Source organism: Varroa jacobsoni, unplaced genomic scaffold (assembly GCF_002532875.2).
Source record: "Varroa jacobsoni isolate VJ856 unplaced genomic scaffold, vjacob_1.0 scaffold_429, whole genome shotgun sequence".
Taxonomy (NCBI): domain Eukaryota; kingdom Metazoa; phylum Arthropoda; class Arachnida; order Mesostigmata; family Varroidae; genus Varroa; species Varroa jacobsoni.
The window spans coordinates 202775-215684 of NW_019213331.1; the positions used below are offsets into that span (position 1 = coordinate 202775).

At 40.7% G+C, this 12910-nt stretch overlaps 2 protein-coding genes across 14 annotated transcripts in view; one reads left to right on the plus strand and one right to left on the minus strand.

The window, feature by feature from the left end:
• LOC111260323 (uncharacterized) overlaps positions 1-12910 on the minus strand; it is a 129478-nt gene that overhangs the window by 82380 nt on the left and 34188 nt on the right. The gene's annotated exons all lie outside the window — the stretch shown is intronic.
• The window catches only part of LOC111260339 (pregnancy zone protein), a 34246-nt gene continuing 31677 nt past the window's right edge, over positions 10342-12910 (plus strand). For 4 of the 12 annotated variants that reach the window (XM_086968276.1, XM_022833011.1, XM_022833013.2 and 1 more), the window contains exon 1: positions 10346-10539. The gene's annotated coding sequence lies outside the window, so the exon portion shown is untranslated. Of the gene's footprint in view, positions 10540-12910 lie in introns of all 12 variants that reach the window. The other 8 variants (XM_022833003.2, XM_022833005.2, XM_022833004.2 and 5 more) reach the window with 5 other exon arrangements.

Consider the following 12910-nt stretch of genomic DNA (forward strand, 5'->3'; position numbering starts at 1 on the left):
ATATATGTTAACTCCGTATTTACGGGTACTCAGTGTATGCACGGCTTTTGAATGTTAGCGTTTTTTTTGGTCGTTTGAAACCACGAAACTTAATATATTTGCTCATTAAGTACATAATTTTAGGATGAAAACGTTTGTACGGTGCGATACTGTAACGTAGACGGTATCAATATACTGTGTACCTAACGCAAGACCATTTGATAGTTATCTTGAATTGGTTCAAGATCCTTAAGAAGGTTGCCGCCGGAGCGTCGCGCAGTTCACGTATGTAGAAACATAAAGCATCTACTGCTACGTAAGTGAATAGTTTCTCGATCTATTTAAAGATGTGCCAAATAGATACTAAACGGATTGTGCGTTTGGTAAAAAAAAATTATCGGATAATATATAGCAAACGAGAAACGGTGAACATCCTAAGCTCCGTTTTTCTTAAGAACCTAAAAATATAACCGTTTTATTTAATCAATTTTTATTGAGAAAATCGACACCATTTCTTTTGGCTTGTGCTAGCTTCCGGTAAATGTGGTAGTGTTACTTTTGGAATATTTTATAAATATCAGTTACTCGCTTACTACTAGCTCAATCTAGTTAGGCAAAAGGGCCTTCAATGTAGTTAGGTTCGACATTTGATTTTGTTAAGACAGGCAACCGCTTATATGAATTATTGCTAGCAGTTGGAAGTGTAATTAGTTACAGAAGAACTTGGCATATACGATGCGCGATGCTGGTGCCGGAACAGTCAGTGTCTTCTCATACCCCTTTTTTTTTTTGTTGTTCTTTACTTACCGTGATAGGTTGACAGAGGGTGATTTTGTTCAGAACAGAGAGAAAGCGTTTTTTAAGGATTCATCAACAGTTTCGAAGTATTATTTCAATTTTTGTAATCAATGTCACAAAAAGGACCAGTTTTCAAATTTTTAATATAAACCCAAATCATCTGGTTATGTTTACACTGTGAGGTTTTGTCAAATAATGATAAATATAATGAATAATAAAAATGACGTTTTCATTTCTACGAATAGTAGTTGAAAGCAGTTGGAATATTCGCGGTTTTGTAAAGGTAAGTTTCATTTAAGCATTTCCCACTTGAATCGACAACTTTAGAATATAAACATACGGTACATTGCTAAACCGGTTTCAATTTATTCCCATAGTTGTCGTAAATCGGCGTATCGATAGCGTGAGTCACGTTTAACCATACAAGGGTCTTCTCATGTATTTGCTCTAAGATAGCGTAATCAATATAGATGCTTACTGTGGTGGGTAAAGGATAGTCCGGGCAAACACTCGAAATTTGGAGTACTTTCAGGGGCTATGTTCGTTACTCAAAGATTTACTCTGTTTCGCCCAGTCTGGACGGTCGACTATGTCGCAGTAGTTTCTCCTTGAAGTTATTCTTATCGACCAAATGGCAGTGGCTAAATGAATCGACAAGCTCATTGTCAAAGCTGAAATGGATTTCCGTAATTTTCGTCTACGAGAAATCATGGACAAATTCTTGTGACTTAACAGCGAGGGACCAAACCCTGCGATGTGCCGAACGACGTAAATATCAATATCCGGCATAAGGTAGTTTTTGCGGCATCCTTCGCAGTATTCTTTAGATCAGTTTCAGGGTCCTCTAAGATAAACGGGAAGATCTGCAGCCGGATATTATCTCTAGTTCTTGATTACTGCTACACAAGAACAATTTTAGTAAATGAAAACAATTGTTTTCTAAATAGTTCAGCGTCACTGATGATCACTTCGCTTGAGCAGATGATCTCAGATTTTATTGTTCAAGCAGCGATATCCAATTCGCGATATTTCGTCGACGGCTGAGTATTACAAATAATCCCTTCGCAGCTTATGAACTACTTTGTGACATATGCTCTTATCGTGAGCAGCCGCTGGAAGCAAAGCGGTCTTCTGCACGTGTTTAAACGCCTTGCACGTTGGGCGCTATGCGGTGAGTCTGAATGTTTTGGTAAAAATTCTAAACGAAGCGAAACACTAACGGCTCATGTTTATGTTCGTTATGTCGCTCAGTGGTCGTTATCTCGAAACATACAACAGTTATTCTCACGGTTCTTACATAGCTATACAGCGAAATCGAAGTTTTACCAAGTATACTTTGTACTACTTTGAGCGCATGGCTATGATGTAGTAACCACATATCTAGAACAGCGCATCTTACGTCTATGCTACACCGATTTCGCGTCGTTACCATACACACCTATATATTCACTGATTGAGTTGCTATATAAGATGCAACACTCCGGCCTGCTACCGCCTAGAAAAGTGTAACAACAAAAAGGGAGTAAAGACTGGATACGCTGGACAAACAGTTTTAGTGTGGGAAATTGTCTCCAAAAGGAACACTTAAAAACCCGACCGACACATCTCTCTCCATTGAAAATCGTACGCATCATTTAAATGTCGCATTTTACTAGAGTGCGCAAAAACCAGAGGCAGATTGTGTTGAAAAATCTCAGTATATTAGCATTCTCCGGAAAGGTGGGGTTCATTGTTGGAAGAAAAATACCTTAGGTAAATGTATCGATACCGTCTAGCTACGCTTAATAATAGAATGTTAAATAAAGTGACAGTGGTCGTTATGATATATGTTCACATAGACATCAACGTTGTGACTTATTGTCCGTAATATTTCTCATTTTCCCTGGAGAAGAACTTTTTCCTGACGGCGAAGAATTGCATGTGGAACAGGTTTGAAGACAACAAAATGAACCGACAATAGGCGTATTGCTCGCAGGAAGAAATGTAATAAAGTGTACGCTTTCTGGTCATAGGTGGAATGTGTACTTAGCCACATCAATACCCAGTAGCGCATTGGCGCGGCGTCAGAATTCCTGTTCTACAATGTGCGCTAGTTCATTAATGGCGCTCAAAACGCTACATGAGCAACAATAGGCGTCGACCCAGCAGCCATAGCCGGCAGTGTCACATGACAAGACCTGCCCCACTACCGCCTCAACCCGACCCACGTAACTCTTTAAATTCAGGCAGCGCTTCCGCACACTAGGGGTTCGAAGATGTATAACTTAGCAATTTGGAAGTCCTGAATCCTAATTTTATAGCAGTTTCCAGTACACCAAGCACTTTAGATCAACTATCATCGTTTCACACACATAATAGATCAGGGACACCGATGCCTGCTAAAGCTGTCATTTGTGTAAAGTCACAGTAGGTTATTACTTGGCACATCAGTGAACTGATCAGGAGAAACTACTACGGGTACTAAAAAATTCTGTCTTTTCTATTCTAGAAGCCTACATTTGTCCTTATTTGTATTACGAAAAAATTTGGGCGTATACTTGAACGCCTATGCGATATTTTCAGCTTTAGTACTCCTACAATGTCATATCTAAAGATACTTTTTGTACACTGAGTTAGAGGATAATATCTAAATTGTAATGCGAGTTGTTTCCTTGCATATGTTAAACCTTCCGTAATGTTGCATGTAGATCATTGGTAACTAAACAGAGCTAGCTTTCGAAAAGTTCGACTCATTAATAGAAAGCTTGAATTATCTATTCGCACGTATTTCGAAGTAACGCATCAGCAGCACCGACAAGCTTAGAAGATTAAATTTTTACAGACCAACAAGCATTTTAGGGGTTAAAGAAATGTCGAGTAGTTTCTAGAAGTACCGATTTGTTTAATCTAAGTTGAGTTTTAAATAAGTAAGCACTTTAGAAGCGCTTAAGAGAATTCTCAGTGTTTCTCATGTATCGAGTGCTACGGTCTAATTTCCATATTAGCATATATGCATGTAACAGCTATGACAGGTTTACTCTTATTTAGGCCTGAAGAATACTTGGTAGATATATGGATTTGGAATAGTTCTTTTTACAGGATTAACGACGGAACGCACTAGGTTTAACATTGGTGCATTTTGCCATTAAGAGGACTTGGATCGGTTTCAAAAAGGAAAAGAAGAGTTTTTAAAAAGATCTGACGCACCAATTAGCCTCATTGAAGCCAATCGCAATCGATAAAAAAGTATATAAAGCACCGTTAAACAGAGGAAAAGCCCAGACATTACTATCGGAACTACCTACAAGTTATCTGCAGGACTTCTGCTACAGTGTATTGTAAACTTGGGAATTGGAACCTTTTAGATTTAACTTGACCATTTTTTCAAGTCTCGAGGTGTCGAAACTCTTCAGGATTCTAAGTTGTCCATTCGGGTAGGCTATCGTCGAATCTGTCACCTGGCGATAGGCAGCTGAAGCTGTGCATATTGCATGCTAGCAGAAATAAGGCCTACGTCAACCATGCACATAATCATTAGGACATCAAATCAGGGCGGCACCGTGGTTCTTGAAAAAAATCCTTTCTAGCGAACTCGCTAGCATTCTATTATAAGAAAATTGGCATACTCAGTTGTATAATGTTGCAAATTGATAGAATTTATTGGTTCGATGATCGAAAACTACTGCGCAAAGTGACGCGCTAACTGGAGTAGGACAAAACCTACATGCCAGCACAACTGGAATTATACGATCCCTAGCCTTACTTTGCGTTACTCTTCCAGATTTCGCTTTGGGAAGGCTAGCTACGACGAATTTGGAACCCTCATGGACGTAGATTATATACTTACGAATGATAGTGTCAAACGTTATGGCAGAACTAAACGCGCGATATGCGCACAAGGTTCCGTAATACCAGTAACTCTAGATGAGCCGCTGTGTATGACCGCAAACGTATTGCCTGCTTATGTTTCATTGGCATTATGTATTGTAAGACGCCGGACCACATAAACCTCTAATGTTAATCAGTTCTGTATTGCTTGTATCGTGGACGAGTTATCACAGACTATTCCTGGACATACAAGACTCAAACTTTTTGACTTTACCGGATCCCTTCTAACCAGATTGCTAACAATAATGCTTCTACACCGATTCTATTTATTATTATTAGGACCTATCATTTTTAAACGTTCAACTCTACCAAAATCTGTCCTTCACAATATAAGAAAGGAGAGGGGGCCGTTTTGCCATCGTTATGGCAAGGAGCAATGTCAACTGTGCACTGTTTTACCATGAATACCAATTTCTTGAAAACGCTTAATTAAAAAAAGAACTGTAAATATAACAAGAGACGAAATTCTTTTGGACAACATAAGTCATTTGTTACCGTAACCTGTTCTTTTTTTATTTGTATACTTGTTATGCACGAAATATTGCACGATTCATAAGTTTTAAACGTGCTAGTTATATATAATTCGTTTTGAATTATTAATCTCGGTTAATGCAGGTTTTAGATTTGTTATATACGCCTGAGGGCTGCGTGGTAAGTCGGCTGCATTTAGGCTTCATGATATGCGACAGGCTGTACTGTACTATTGTCGTCTTGGAAACAGTTTGCCCTCTACTAGCAACAGACTCTTACCATGGCATCAGAACACTGCGAAAAATGAATCATTCAAATAAAAAAGGACTAAGCGAAATCGATTTGTAGAACGCGGTGAGCAGTATCTTCTGCAAAAAAAAAAACTTGTGATATACTATCGCCTACAGGTATTATCATGACATGAAATGATTATTAGACAGCAGGCCGCAGGATGAGAAACACAGTAGATCATATGTAAGTATACAGACTGAGGCAAAAAGCAAAAACTTATCAAAATCCTGGGAAAATTGTTACTTTATGAGCTGGATTAAGTTTGATAATTGGCAAGAGTTTGAAGTAATACGTTTGGAAGGGAATGATACACATACAACGAATGTGGTTAAATTCAAATAAATCTAAATATTCAAACGTTGGTCTGGGTAGAACACCAAAGTCAGTTTTCCCGATAAAGTAGGAAATTGCGGCACTTATCGATAAAGTGTTCTTTCATAATGCGGAATCAAATTAAAAGTTCTCAACTTCCGCTAACTCTTAGGCTCCCGTCATTTGCAGATTCGAAGGTCCGCGAGATTTCATTGTAAATATTTGATATAGTTTTTGAAGTCCGATGTTTTTTGCTGCCCTAGAAATGGTTTGTTTGTCATTCTTGTAAGGTTTATTTCAAATGTGGTGGTATTTTTTCTAATCGATTTCCACTGATAAAAGAAAGACTACGCCAGATTTTAGTTATCTCAGCTTTCGTCTAAGTGCTTTCCGCCTTTCCGAATACGAATTACATTGATGCTGCAGTCGTCTAGCTGCTTCCACCCACCTTCTGGAATGAGTCCTCTTTATCGACAAAGAGCAATAAACCTCTGAGGATTAGTTGCTCATACCCAGCCATATTAAATTGGTGCAAATGATGCAGATGCCATTATAGAATTTGTCCTTTATGTAGCCTGTCATAGCAACACGCCATCATATTAAGCGCCAAAAACAATCCTCTGAGAGCAATAATCAGTAACTCTGAAATTTTCAGAGGTCTGAGGCAGAATCTATGTTACGGATGATCCGCAAGCACCTACGGCAATATCGGGGCGGAGATCTTTATAAATTATAATTACACGGATATTCAGGGTGCAACTTTTAGAAGCTGCTAACCAAAAATATAAAGGTGCAATTCACCATGTGACACAGTATGGATCTTGTTATAAAAGAAAAGCAAGTTTGCGCCATCTAGACTAATAGTTGAAACTAACAACTAACACAGACGTTTCATAAACCACTAAACTCTCTCAAATGGAGCTACCGTCATGTCAAAATTGCCATGAGCATCCTCCATCAAATGAGTTATCCACGGAGCACCATCGTCCAGCTTAGCCTGTATGTTGTACATAGTAGTACTTTTTTTTATTTTCAAATATATATAGTTGGAAGAGATAACGCACTTAACTACAGGCTGACAATGTTCATCAAAACAAATGATACAACGTGTCCTCGTCAAGGAGGCCGTATCTTCGTGGCCTAGCCATAGGATGATGGACCGTTGGAGAGTTCCTAGACAGAAATTTAACAAGCATTTTTTCCGAGATAGGATCGACATGCCGAAAGAGTTTTTCCAGTAGGTAAAAAAAGGGAGGAGGTCAAGCGCGCTCTCTGGGATGAGCCAAATTCACATACCACTATGTGACCTTCCTGTGCAATTTAAAAGAACGAAGCCGATTACGTTTGCAGATTTCGCTCCGGCAGCTCACACGATTTTGTGCGTTTATCCGGGACGGCTGGCGTAACATGCTGCACGACGGGTATAAGGTGCGGCCAATCGCCAGCCAAAACACGTTAGATCTGTGATGTGAACAATAAACCAGGCGCGATGACTCAGTGCGTGCTAAGTCGTTCTCATCCACTGACAACTAATAAAAGCCAGTTGATACTTTTAAAGTCGCTAAAGGAGCGACATTCCTCATTCAAAAAGGCAAAATAAGGCGAGGTTACGGTGTCAGTCCTGAGTTGTGCGTAACGCAAAGCTGAGGAGCCCGCATTGGGTTTTGGTGATCACCATATATGATTCTTGCTACGAGAAGCTACGCTGTATTATTCTAGACCGCGTGGTGTTTGGCCGGTCCTTCCGCAATAGACCGAGCAGACTGACGACTGTGTATCACGCTCGTCGCTCGAATTTGCTCCTGTGACAAATGCCTCAATTGCGGACGTGCCTCCGGATTCATGCTCCGGAAGTAGCGACGTCAATCAATGAGCGGTTTTCGTTAAGTCCGGGTTTTCTTGGTGGCAAAATAGCCGCCAGAGTCGCGGTCAGTTCAAGAGCAAGGTCGGCCGGCATCCAAGTTAAGAACGAAAATCATGCACGGCTTCGCTGGTGGAGGCGGATTTTCGGAAAGATAACTCTTCCATGCGACGCACGCCGGTGTCTCCTCACGTCCCAGAAGCTGTTGCTCAAGCTTGAGCCAGGATAGGGTTGTGCAGAACTAATCGCGTAGTACATGTATGCCTACCTACAGGATATCCGGTAAGATTGGCCACTGGATATAGGCACACCGCCGGATAGCGTGAGCGAGTGAAATGAATTTTTATATAAGGACAGACGGAAATTAATGAAGTACGAGATCTTTTCATGTTGTGAACGTGGCTTGATCGTAGGTGCAGGGGACTGGTCAAACTTAAGGTAAAAACAACATAAAAAATAGTTTATCACTATCAGAGTCACGAGAAATGTTGTAGTGTTAATATACTTGTCCACCATCAAGCAACAAGTACGCCGGAAAAATGAATGCAACACCTAAGCAGCTAATAGAACTGATCAACTACGAGACAAGCACTCAAATGCTCAAGTTCAGTTCCTTATTAATAAAATATTCAACTTTTTTATTTCTAGAAAACGTGACACAAATAAAATAAAACTGTATATATGTATATATATTTTTTTGAGGTAATTTGAGGTTAGTATTAACTTCTTTATAAAGTTAGTTAATCTATTTTTCGCCATGCCATTCAATTGAGACCAAATATTTAGTAAATGTAAACACTACGTTGTTTCTAGGTTTATTGAAAATAGATGTTTATCATTTTGAACAGCAGGCGACCAATGTTAGCGCAGTGTGCAACACACATTAAAAGCTTCGTAGAGCTAGAGTACCATACCTAAAAAAGCACGGACTTTATATATATGTATAAATATTATTATATATATATTCATGTATCTATTCCTGATTAATAGCAAATTAACGTAAGAGGATGTGGTATGACGATTTTTTAGAGGCATCATTAGTTACTGGGTGATACCCAAATCACCGTACCTTCAGTCACTATTTGAGAAGTCCACCTTTCTGATTAGAGTGGGAAAAAGTGGGGTTTAATAAACAGTAGTAAATAATAGTATAGAGCTTTTTTTGGATGTTTCTGAGAAAACAACTATTTTAGGCAACCTGCAGCAATGTTGATGATATCTTACGTAATCAAACGGCTCAACGAACTTTTGATCAGCTCCCAGATGAATTGACAAAATGAGACACATAGGAAAATAAGGGACAGGCAATATCATATGACGGACGTTTTTGTGTGTCTATATAGGTGTATTCGTGCAACGTAGTGTTGCATTGGATTCGTTGAATACGCGTCAGAAGTAGCCTTCGTAGAACTGTCCGAGTGTAAAACCGAATGTAAGCGCCGATGTCGCTATCACTGCTCGCTACCATCTGTTCCTTTGGAAATTCCATCAGAGAGCCGATTCCATGAAGGTAAAGGTGCGTGGTCAACGTGGCCGTGGTGGATGTTGTCATTGATACTGGCCATATCGCCGTGGAGACAATGTCTCTTGTTAAATTGTCAAACAACAGAGCGCTGTTGATGTCGTTGACAGGCGGCGAAATTGACGCTGTCGTTGCCACGACCTCTATTGCCGGAGCCGGCTGTACCTTCACGATGGAAATGTCGTCGACAAACATAAAACCGTGAAAAAACGCGCCATTGATAAGCGGCTACTTGATGATATCACAGCTACCGCCTACATCACAGCCGCCGCCGACGCCGCCGCCGCCGCCACCGCCTTCATCTTGCCAAGCTGTCCTCGAACAGCAGCAGCGGCAGCAACGGCCATGTCAACATCACCGCGGGCGTTCTACACCTCCCCCAGCGACAGCTCCAGTAGCAGCTATAGTAGTTGTCGTAGCCGCTAACGCAATAATGTAGACATTTAGTAACATGGATGCCTGTTGTCAATGTAAATGCTGACATAAAGTATGGCACCAGAGGGCGCTGCATAACGTTTGTTTAGCCGTTTGCGGCATCCGCTCTCACGATTTCTCCTTCTTTGTCGGAGAATCACGCACGAAAGACGATCGCTATCCGTCGTCATGGGCATCATCAATGCTTTCACGCCTACTGTTACTACTTCTACTATTACAAACGTCATAGTGCTAACTCAGCAGCAAGGCGCGACTCGCCTGTCCTATCCCTCTGTGGCTGTAACTAGCTTAGTTTAGCTCGCTGGCGAAATAGGGACAATGGGAAGTACAGAGAACGGAATATATGAACCACTCCGAAGACAGCGCGACAAATAGTACTAGCCGTAAGTATAGGCGACGCTAAACGCACGAAGCGACAGTGTGCAGATCTGATAGTACTGGCAGGGTGACGAACAGGCTGCAGCAATGAAGGTTTTTGCGACTAAAACAGACAACGGATAGCAGACGGAGGAGGTGATACTGCTGCTGATGGAAGTGGTTTCCTCCCTTTTCTTTTTCATCTTGTTCTTTAATTCTCCCCGTCGTAGCAGTGCCTGTCGGTCAGTCATCATCGGTCCCGCTCGCACTCTCCATATCATTGGCGTCATCATCCTTTTCGAGATACGACTACCAGGAGTAAGCAATACGATCCGTTTATGATTCATAGTACAGATCCACAAAAATATAAAAAAAGAAATCAGAAAGCAGGCAAACACAAAGGCAGTTTACCCTTGTCGTACGCCAAAGCCTCAGAGTCTATACCTAGATCGGTAAGAAATAAGCGGAAATTGATTGTCACAAGGAAAATCAGGCTCATCGATGAAATAATATATACGTGTTATTTGTATTGAGTGAACTTGCTGTTGTGACTTCAAGGTATCTGCGACCTAGTATCTGTTTGAGCGTGCATTTGCCGTGAAGAAGCGACGTCGCATCTCATCACCATTCGTTCGGGTGAACAAACGTTAGTAGTATCGTTATTATTGTAGGTATATACCTAAGGGGATTTGACAAATAATTTTCGGCAGGCAAAATCAAAGTGGCTATAGTTTACCGATTCAAGAAAGCGATTAAAATTACGACTATATAGTGCTAAAATGTCCGAAATCCAAATGGCTACAGCAAGCGCGACTCAGATATCCTTGTCTCCAGTTCAAAGTAGCGAGGTACACAGACGCGACTTTAACGGGAAACAATGACTCTACAAATTGCCTGTGTTCGCCAATTAGAATTTTTCCTAGCAGAAGGATGTTGTGTTTCAAAAGCAGCGCGGTTAACTCTACTCACCGCGGTGCAAAGCAGAAACGAAATTACTGATGGAAAGTTAAGTATATAGATACGCACGAAGATGTATATAGTTTCGGATCGTGCTAATCTGTTTCAGACCCGCTGTAGTAACCGGCAACGGCTAGATAATCCGACTATTCGAGAACGAACGGCGTTTCTCACATTGAAAACGTTTCAAGTCAACCTTATAATATAGCCATCACATTAGTGCGTAATGTAGCTGCGAGGCACATGTTCAATTTGTGATCACGGAGGTACATAGGCAATACACATTTGTGTTCACTTTGTGGGTATAAAATAGCTACTGCTGGTATGAAAAGGGGCGTAGAACTCTTCGAAAACTAGCCTGTATGTCATCCTTTCATGTCGCTTACACGAAGCTAATTGCTTTTTAATTGGAATTAGATATTCACGTTAACCAGTGATTAAAATTAATCATTCGATCCAAACTTCGGATCCAAGTTGTCGAGCTTCTGCGGCTTACCAATTTGCAGAAACCAACTCTGGCCACTTCATGGCGTCGTCATGAGGCTTTATTGATACCACGTACGCACCGAAGCATGACTCCATAAGCGCACCATTATATTGACGCGTATTTTACGAGGTGAGAGCGGCACCCTACAATGAAAAACAACCGCGCTTTAATGATCCGCTTTGAGCACTGGGTCATCATGTCCGTGCTGCAATTGTGTCCCTTAAAGACGCTATCCTTTTGCAGGATCAACTTTAATTACAACACAAACGTTTTGTGATACGACTATTACATCAGAAAAAATCGGAGATGATAAATCTCATGCAGGTCGAAGCGCACTTGCTAAAGGCATCGTTTCCTAGCAGGCACATCCAGTATATTAGCTCCTCAACAAAACAGCCCATTAGCATTTTTCCCCACAATGACAATATTTTTGTGCTTGCAATGGAAAATGTTACCGTAGTACACTAGGTAAACATTTTTTCCCTTATTAATTTTAATGAGTTTCGCAGAGCGTGGATCACACGCATACTTCACTGAGCTTTTGCTAGCCCGTTCCATACGTTACAAGTTTCGCAAGTAACGCCTCTGCACTAAAGGTATGTCGAGCTTATTGAAGAACAGCGGCGGGGGGGGGGGCACTCGTAGAAAAAATAATTTTGATTAACGTTTGAAGTAAGGAATTGTCCTCTTTGTATATACGCATTGCTCGGTAGCTAGCACATTTACTGAGAAAGCGTAACGCGCTCTAAGGGCGAGAGGTTTGATGCATAATCAACTGACAGTGTTTACAGAAACACATCGGGCCGACTTCCGAAGGTTCAGTGATCAGTCGGAGTATGGAGATACTTAGAATGCGGGATAAACAGAGGTAAACTGTGGCTCGCAGAAATATCTCCCAGAAGCAATTATCATAGTGATTCTATTATCAGTGCAAGACTGCTAAAGCAGAAAAGGCAAATAAACACTACTGGGCTATTTGAAAGGTTCTAGTAATGACGGAAAACACAAAGCAACACTTACCAGCCAGTCTTTGAGCACATCTGAAGAGCTTAGATGGCAAGGTGAGCTACGAAGATACGAAACGTAGCATGAAGATATATGATAATGGTACATTCATAGTTGCGGATGTTCAAGTTTCAAAGAACAGCTTGAGGATTTTTTGCAGTTATTATTCATTTTAAAGGCAGGCCGCTGAATCGGTTCGCTTTTGTAAAGATGGTTAAAACTCCATAAACATACTATACGTATACTTGGTTGTATATTTATATATTACTTGGTTATACTGGGCTTTCGGCCCTTGCAATTACGACCTTTAAGGCGTTTCCGTTTGAGACTTGTCGGGAACCTTACTACCTTTGACAGTCTAAGAATTTCTACAAATTTTCTTGTTAACTTAATCTGGAAGTTTAGCCTTTTAGTATCTATCCATTGTGTATTTTGTCATAGAATACGGCACTTGCTGAAAGATCTTGTAATGTCAGTAAATGATAATTAGTGGTAAATTTGAAGCAAGCAATTTGAAGCACTTCAGTACACTTCCTATAAGAAAGCTGGTCAGGATATATACCTATAT